This window comes from Gavialis gangeticus, unplaced genomic scaffold, assembly GCF_001723915.1.
Source record: "Gavialis gangeticus isolate Ggan-Ray unplaced genomic scaffold, GavGan_comp1, whole genome shotgun sequence".
Lineage (NCBI taxonomy): Eukaryota > Metazoa > Chordata > Crocodylia > Gavialidae > Gavialis > Gavialis gangeticus.
This window is the reverse complement of record NW_017729029.1, coordinates 25,713,791-25,722,763: the sequence shown is the minus strand read 5'-3', so window position 1 is coordinate 25,722,763 and position 8,973 is coordinate 25,713,791.

Genomic DNA, 8,973 nt, shown 5'->3' with positions numbered 1-8,973 from the left:
AATTTCCCTTGCTATGGCACTCAGATCCAGATCCAGCTCTTTCTCTGGCACTGGAAAGCTCAGCATGGTAAGTGAAATGGGGGTGGAGGAGACTGTCATGTTGGTGCTGGTGCTGCTGCTTGTTGTCATGGTGGTGGGGGGGGGCATTATGGCTGATGCTTTCAGAGGGGATGCCGTCTCAGGCACGGGCAGTGGCACTAACACTGCTCCCCTCTCCTTTCTGCTTTTGTAAACCTCATCCCTCCTAGTTGTAGGGAAGAGGTTGAATCTTAGTTTTTTGGGGGGAGGGGACTTACACCTCTGCCTCTACCCCCTCTCCCATTCCTCCCTGAAGGATTGCCAGCTGTCCTTCCACCAGGCTTCTTGGTGTGTTTCATAGTGTCTTGCTTTTATACAAATATGTAAATGTATCTGCATTCCTATATAAATTATCTAAAGTGTGTAGTCTTCCATGCCACAAGGAATAAATCTATAGAAATAAAATATAAATGAATCTCCCTTACTATATAAATTAAATTCTATAGTGAAATATCCTATCCAATATAATTATAAAATTGAAAAGAATAAATCAATGAATATAATAATAAAATGAAAGCGTCTAAAAGAAAGAAAAAGCTATTCTGGAATCCCTCCTGCTAGGCTAGGCTAGCAAGTAGGAAATCATTCGGATCAATGCTAGTAGTAACCTCCGTTGTCTAATGCTCCTGAGCTGCTGGAAGATAGCTCAGTAACTGTCAGATCCCAAGGCAGAAAGCAGGCCAGTTTAAACAATGCCGCTTTTTATGCTGTTTTTCCATCCCTCCCCTAGAGCACTGGGATTAGAAGGGGCCTCAGGGAAGGATCATAGTCACTGGCCAGCTACACAGTCAATATGAGAGTAGTCCTTCCTCCTTCCCTCCCGCCCCTCCCCTCTCCTCCATACTTTCTGTTTCCCTGCAGGCAAGCCCAGCTTGAGCTTGGAAACTCGAAACATTCTGAAACTTTCAAAACATTTTGATTGCCTTAATTTCATTTTGAGGCTGTTTTGAAGCCCTGTGTTTCATTTCAATTTCATTGTTTTGAGCTCAAAATGAGTGGAAACAGCATCGAAATAAAACAGCTGGTGAAATTTTGCACAGCCCTAGCATCCACTACAAGTTGTTCTAGGAGTGGGCTAGTAGCACAGATCCTGTGCATTAGGAGCCCTAACAAGGATGGGTTGGCGTATAACACTGGGTTGGCATGTGGAAAGGATGAAAGGGGAGGAGGAGCCCCAAGAACATCCTCCATATGAGCATCTCATAAGGGTTGTTCATACATTCCAGGATTCTTCCTCTAATTGGAAATACCAAGGCATGGCAAGTGAGCTGAGGGGTATACCCCATGAGCAGAGCACCTCAAGAGTAAACCTACATACAGGTATTGTCCCACCAGAGACAGGGTCTCAAGAGCCCATTAGCACTGCCCATTTTGGCACAACCCCTCACATTTACATTTTACAACTGATTTGTGTACACATATCTAGCCAGAGGCATGTCCCATAACAAAGAGCCATTATTCTGAAAATAACCCAAGACAGACAAATGGTGGAAGGGAAAACAAAAGCACGGAGATTTTTACTCACTTTCAAAGGTCATTTAGCAGAATCAGAAAGAGAACACAAGTCTGTGTCACTCGTAGTTTACAGTTCAGACCTGTGGTAAGTATTTTTCTTACCAAAAAAATTATTGGATTGATTCTAAATTGGTGAAAATACATTGAAGTCAACAGTCCCACTGTAATTTATGCCAGTTTAAGATCTCATCAAAAATAAACTTCTAAAATTGATGGGAAGTTACTAACAGTCATTGAGAAGACTACATATTGATTCTGGTGTTATTAGAGCTGCTGTCCTTGATATCATAAATGTGCAGCCAGTAAAATTCTTCTTCTTTCTTTTTGTTTTGTTTTGTTTTGCAAGGGTAAGGAGTTTTTATCACTACTGCCTTACTCTAGATTAGTAAGTGATTTGACAGCCTATTTAGTAAAAATAAATAAATAAATAAATAAAAAACACACACCAAAAACACATGTATTCACTTATTATTAATCACTATTACAAAATAAATAAATAAATAAAAGGATTTTAGGAAACCTGTAATCCCCCAGGTAAACACACATTTTCTCCCTAGAAGTATTGACTCCTAGGACCATCAGCATTTTCATTAACTTCAAATAATTCATTACTTTTTATTCCTTACATTTACCTCTGAAAACTAACAATATAATATTAATAGAGTACCGACTGAATTAAAACAATATCTCACTGTTTAAAGGGACAGAACTTTTCATGCATTTACCTTAACTTTTCAGCTTTCTCCTTTTGTACAGTCTGTGTGTATGAAGTTCTAGAAACAGCTTACTGCAATATCTGACTGATGACTTTGACAGGGTATGTTATTAGCTAGTTTTGCTCAGGAAGACAAGCAAAGAAATCCATTATCTTCAGATGAAAGTGTCATAGATGTAATAAAAAACCAAGCTATTAGATATTTAGTTTCCTAAATTAGAATTCTACATTACAAAGCTTTTAAAATTCAGCAGATTCTTCGCAGGTACATATAAGCACCCAGCAGTTCTTCTTGTTTTATACAGTAGCCTGTTTTTTTAAGGGCATATGTTTGTAGGTACCTTATAGTGGTTCTGAAGCTCTGCTATCTTCTAGATAAACTTTTAACTGCAGAAAAAAATGTAACTCAAAGATAGTCTTATGTTTAAATGTTTACTTGGGTTAACCTTTGGAATGTGCGTGAAAGAAAATTTGTTTTTCTTCATGAGGCAGATAGAGATTGATGATTTAGATATTAGATAATTTAGACCAAATTCATTCCTGCTGAAATAACACTGGCTACAGTTTATACTGAATATGAATTGATTATTTACATAAACACACTGATCCCTAATAAGAATAAGCTCTTTTAGATGTGTTGAAACCTTTATAAAGCAATGAATATATGTAAAAGTACAAGGAGTTATTGAAGTTTCTTTTAAGGACTAGAGTATCTGTCTAGACATCTTATTTTTTACCCTTTTTGAAACGTTAGAATATTGGCTGTGTTATTCAAAGTCATGTAAAGAAATTAGACTACCAACTCTCACAGAAAACCAGAGTTGGACACTACAGGACCCTTTATTGATTGCCTCCTGCTGTTTTTTGTTTTGCTAGTTAATCTTTGTAAAATTCAAAATGTAAGCTAGATACAGAGGCCGTGGAAGTCACTGGAAAGACTCATATTCAGTTCAATGGGTTTTAGATTAAGCATTAAACGATGATTCCAGTGTAACTCTTTGAACTTTATGGGTAGTCTTGATGCCATTTAATTGGGAAAAGGGCAAGAAAAGTCTGCATATGAAGTGTCCATTTTATTAGGCTGAGTTTAATAAAGGAGATCTGTGAACAGAAAACAAAATAACTTGCTTTAAATTTGAGGGAGAAAAGGACTTTGAACCCAGAAATCAAAGATGTCTTAAATTGATGGTTCTGGTGTGTGAAGATTATATCTAGGTCAAACTCAAGTTATAATTAGTAAAAAATAACAAAAACAGGAACCTAGAATAGTTTACAAGTTCCTTAAGGTTAGTAATTTTTAGTTAGAGGACTTCACAGTCCAGAGTACTACAGTTTGGGTGCATCTACATGTTCATTAATGCATAGTGTTTACTGCTCATTTAATGTAGTAGTTATATAATCAAGTACTAAAGAAATGCATAGTAACCAGAGTTGCTGTGCAGTAGTGCCCCTGAATGCCTTTTTAGTGAGACTACTGTGCAGTACCATATTAGAGCTGTGTGTGCTGTGACACACTACTGCACGGTATTATTAGGCTACTGTGAAATTAGAATTTCATGTAGATGCACCCTGTATCTCATAGATAGAAATATCCTCAATAACTTCCAGGATTTGGGAAATAGGGTAGATGCAGGCAACCTGGCAGCAGCCTGGAAAAGCAGGGTCCACCCAAGAAAAGTGGTGAGCCTGATCATTTTTCCCCCACTGGAGCCTGCCTGCCTGCCTGAGCTGTGCAGGGGCCCAGTAGTTCCCTCTGTCGCTGTGGTGCCCTCCAGGACCACCCAAGCTGGGTGCCTGAGGTCGGGCAGCTGCTGTGGAGGAAAGCACCAGTCCCCCTGCAGCCCAGGAACCACCCTGCCCAACAGCAGCAAGCCCTTGCCTCCCTGCCAGACAGGCAGGTAAGTAACCAGGGTGCTTGCATGACATGGGGGTTTAATCAGCCCTAAACTGAAGTGCTGTTTTTAAAACCCACTGCTACAATTTAGGGGCCCTGTTTTGTCTACACACACCCTTTGTTAGTACTTGTGATGTGACATAAGGTTGTTATATAGATAATGCTTGTGGAAATGTAAATCATTAGAAATAATTATAAGAATCTCTGATAAAGCAATCCCATAAGGTGGAGGTAGAATTTTCAGGAATCAGCTTAAACTACAATATACTAGCAGTTTTATAGATATTTTTATATTACTTCTAGGTGTTTTATAGATATTTTTATATTACTTCTAGGTAGGCATGTGTAGGACACTTAAAGCCAGCTTCTTTCTAATGGAAGCCTATTTGTGAAGTTAGCACAGATTCTTTCAGATGAAAGCCACTATATAAATACAGATATTCTTAGATATTCAACCATAAATTTGTGATGAAAATTACTTCTTATGCACCCACATAAAAATATTTCTGCCCTTTTTTACGTGCTCCTTCTGGTATGTTTTTTCACTTTTCTATGTCTGACATAGAAGGATCCTGACAATGGAAGGAACCTGAATGAACTTATAATTTGTATAAACAGAGATTCAAAAAGGTTAAGAAAACAAGAACTAATTCTTTTTTCATCCTCATCCCAACCTCACCCTAGAGAATGGGGACACAGGCAAAGCAAGAATGCCTCTAAATTTTGGCTATTCCCATCTGCTAGGATGGCCCCCCTTCAGGACCACTGAGGCTGGATGTAAATTGGGCTATAATTCAAGCTTATCTATTTTATCACAATTACTGACCTTGTTGCCACCCAAATTCAATTTCAGAACAGTAAAAATGGTGCAAAAACATATCTACTCTCACTTCCTTTGGATCCTATGCACAACAAGGCTCAATCAGACACAAGAATTTGGGCTAATGTGTACCCATTAGATTTGAAAAATATCAAGGTTAAGAAGAGTACATTAAAAGAGTGAGTACACTCTCTCTCAGGATTTAATTAAGGTACAGATTTGTCTCTGTGCATTTCAAATTTTTTTCTTCATATCTGGTTCTAAAACTATGCACATTTTCTTTTTGTCTATTACAAGATTGTTACAGCCTGCTTAAACATTAGAAAAATCACCAGAAAGGCATGATTAGCTTGAGAACAATTTTTAAATAGAAAAAGGGGCTAATTCAGTGAATAACCTCATAGATTCATAGACAGTAAGACTGAAAGGGACCTTGGAAGATCATCAGGTCCAGCTGCATGCACCAAGCAGGAAAGATAAGTGGGAGTCAGGTGAACCCAGCAAGGTGACTGTCTAGTCTCCTCTTGAAGATTTCCAGGGTAGGTGACTGCACCACCTCTGGAAGGAGCTTATTCCACAGTCTGGACACTCTGACTGTGAAGAAGTTTTTCCTAATGTTGAGCCTGAATCAGTCTTTCAGAAGTTTGTGGCCATTACTCCTGGTTTTCCCCTTGGGTGTACTGGTGAACAGTTGCTCACCAAGCCCTTTATGTACTCCCTTAGTGTAGCCTACTCCCTTCTCAGCCTTCTTTTCCTCAGACTGAAGACTCCCAGATCCCTCAGCCTTTCCTCATATGGCTTGCTTGTTAAGACTCTGATCATATGAGGGGCTCTTCTTTGGACTCACTCAAGCTTGTCCATGTCCTCGTTAAATTGTAGTGTCCAGAACTGGATGCAATACTCTAGCTGCAGTCTTACCAGTGCTGAGTAGAGCAGAAGAATCACCCCCTTGGTTTTGCTGGAGGTACATCAGTTGATGCATGCCAGAGTATTATTTGCCCTACTGGCTACTGCATCACACTGCTGGCTCATATTCATACTGTGGTCTATTATTACCCCCAGGTTCCTTTCTTTTGTGGTGCTGGGCAGTTTGGTGCTGCCAAGCCTGTAGGTGTGTTGCGGGGTTGCTCGTGCTGAGGTGGAGCATTTTACATTTCTTGATGTTGAACTTCATTAGATTCTGATCCCCCTAACTTGCCAGCCTGTCCAGGTCTGCCTGTAACTGTAGCCTATCTTCAAGCATGACCACGCTTCCCCATAACTTAGGGGTAATTCATGACCTTGTTTTGCTTAGCTGGACTATCTAGACATGTAGTTGAAAAGGGTATGAATAATTATTTGGAGATCTGCATATGAGATAGTTGGTGTTTTTAAGGCAGACATGCATAATAAAAGCATTTCAAGCCACCAACCTGAAATAAAAAAAAAGTACTATAGTAGTAGATCTAGCAGTATTTGGAGGCTGCAAAGTATTTTAAGGAAAAACAAACATGAACTGTCCTAAATATAGTGCAGCCATGCCCCACATCCCTTTGTTTAAATGACTCTCCTAGCTACTAAGCATCATTTCTAATTTTTCCACTTTGCATTGTACTTACAACACTTTCAACCTGATTCCTATCCTAGTAAGATAAACACTTACCTGTCTTCTTGTACTTTACAACTTTACAGGAACTGATATTTTAAGAGGGTTTTTTTTGGTTTTTTTTAAAGAGGGAGGCTGCTGGCAGGGCTGAGTTATCCTCTTCCAAGGTTTCTCCACTTGGTGCGCTATCCTCCAGTCTTCTCTGCCCTTGATTCCACTGGATGGGTCTCCTCTCTCAAGACAGCCTCCCAGTTAAGCCTTAAAAGCAATAATCATGATTTCCTGCTCCCCTCATAGTCACACCAATGCCTCACAGATGTAAACAGATGTTGTCAGCTCTCGTTCTAGGAAGGCACTTTGCCTCAATACAGAGTCTAGTCTATTCTGGCCTCTAAACACTTGTCAGGGTTTCAGCCTTCCCAGGCTTCTGCCCCCTTTTTCTAGCTAGTCCCCATCAACCTGGCTGTAGCTAGGCCTAGCTTACGAGCTTCAGCCCGCTCAGATTCTGGGTCCCTGACCCTGGTTTTTCCCCCATGGGCAATGGCCCCTGGCCCTCTACACCTCCAGCCAGCTTTGCCTTATGCTCTGCCCCAGAAGGATACTAAGCGTTTATGAACCCCACCAGTGCTCCACTGTGGCTTCCATATTTGCCCCTGCAGCCACATCCAGGTTAACTTCAACATAAAAGTAAGCTACTACTCTTAACAAAACTTCTTCCCTCCCTGGGTATGAAACCACAAAAGAAGTATTTGAAAAAATGCCACATTTTAACAGCAGTCTTCTCTCTCTAAGTAAATGGTCTTCATGGTGGGGTGGGAGGCTCAGGAGCTGAGCCACCCTGGCAGGTGGCTCCTCCTCAACTCTCAGCCCCTGGATCATGGGGGGTTCTGGTGCTTGTAACATAAGAGCTGCTGAGTCCTGTTCTTCCCTAGAAGATATTTTCTCTCCCCTCTGGGAGGGCTTCACATTCCCTCTCTTCACCCCCACTTCTGGCTTTGGGCACTGTTTATGTGTCCACAAGTCCTTCCCCCCACCTCCTGCTTTTGCTAATTGCTTGTCACATCTCTCCTGTTCAGGAGTTCATGATTTCTGAATTAAAGGGCCATGTCTGTTTCTGGTGCTCCTTCCTCTTGGTGGAAGATCTTTGTTCCTTAGCGTGGGCTGTTGCCTTCCAGACAAACTGCCCTGATCCCTGTTTCTACCTTGCTCTTTCTCCCTCAGCTTAGTAACAGGGTTACAGTTCCCTCTTACAGGTTCCATTATTAGAAATGGAAACTGAATTATAAAAAGTGTTTTCCAATTACTTGAGTACCACATATAATCTGATACTCATGGTCTTAACTACCCAAAAAGAAACTCACTCCTTCATAACAATGAAGTGCTAGGTTCAGAGTGTGGTAATTCTAAAACCTGAATCAGAATGTGTAGGTTCATTAAGGCAATGATTTTTGTGGGTGAAAACTTTTATTGGACCAACTGTATAGTAAAGAGAGATCCAGAAAAGCTTTGGGGCAGCACGTACCCTGCCTCAGATCTTTTTTCTCAGAGACCTGAGGAAGAATACATGGCACCCGAAAGCTTTTCTATATCCCTCCAAATTACAATGTTGGTTAAATAAAAATATATCACCCACATTTTTCCTGGAGCATTGTGGCTACCACATCACACCAACATTAAGTTCACTGAATCATTTGCAAACAGATACACTTATGTGTATCTCATTAATCTCTAATTAGAATTTTTCAACAATTCAGGACTAATATATTGCTTATAAATGGTTCTTAATGTTCTTTAGAATTGTGAACTTACATTTCAGAGGAAGTTCAGTAATATAATCAACTCAGCTGAAGAGCATACAATCAAGGAAATCCAAATGACTCATTTATAAAATAAAAAAACCTTCCTGATACTTGCATCTTTATTTTAATATCCCTTGACAATATTATACCAATTTTCTGTATATATTTCATTATTTATATAGCAATATCCTATTACAGTAATTTAGTGACTAAAGAAATATAGAAGGTTATCAGAAGTTTTCCACCATAAAAAAAAAATGATTGTTTTGTTTTATCATGTTGCTTTGTACAATGGTTAGTGTCAGGTCTTACTCACACATGCTTGCACATATATGCAGTTTAGGAGTGCAAAGTATCACCCTTACACATTTCTTTCCTCTATACAAGAGTATGTCACAGTTGCAGTCCTTGAATTCAAGGAAACATGAGTAAGATGGCTCAAGAAGGAAATGAAAATGAAGTAGAACCTACAAGACCAGCCTACAGCAGAGGACAGCTCTTCTGGAGAAAGCAGGTTTCACCAATCTTTGTGTGTGTGTGTGTGTGTGTGTGTGTGTGTGTGTGTGT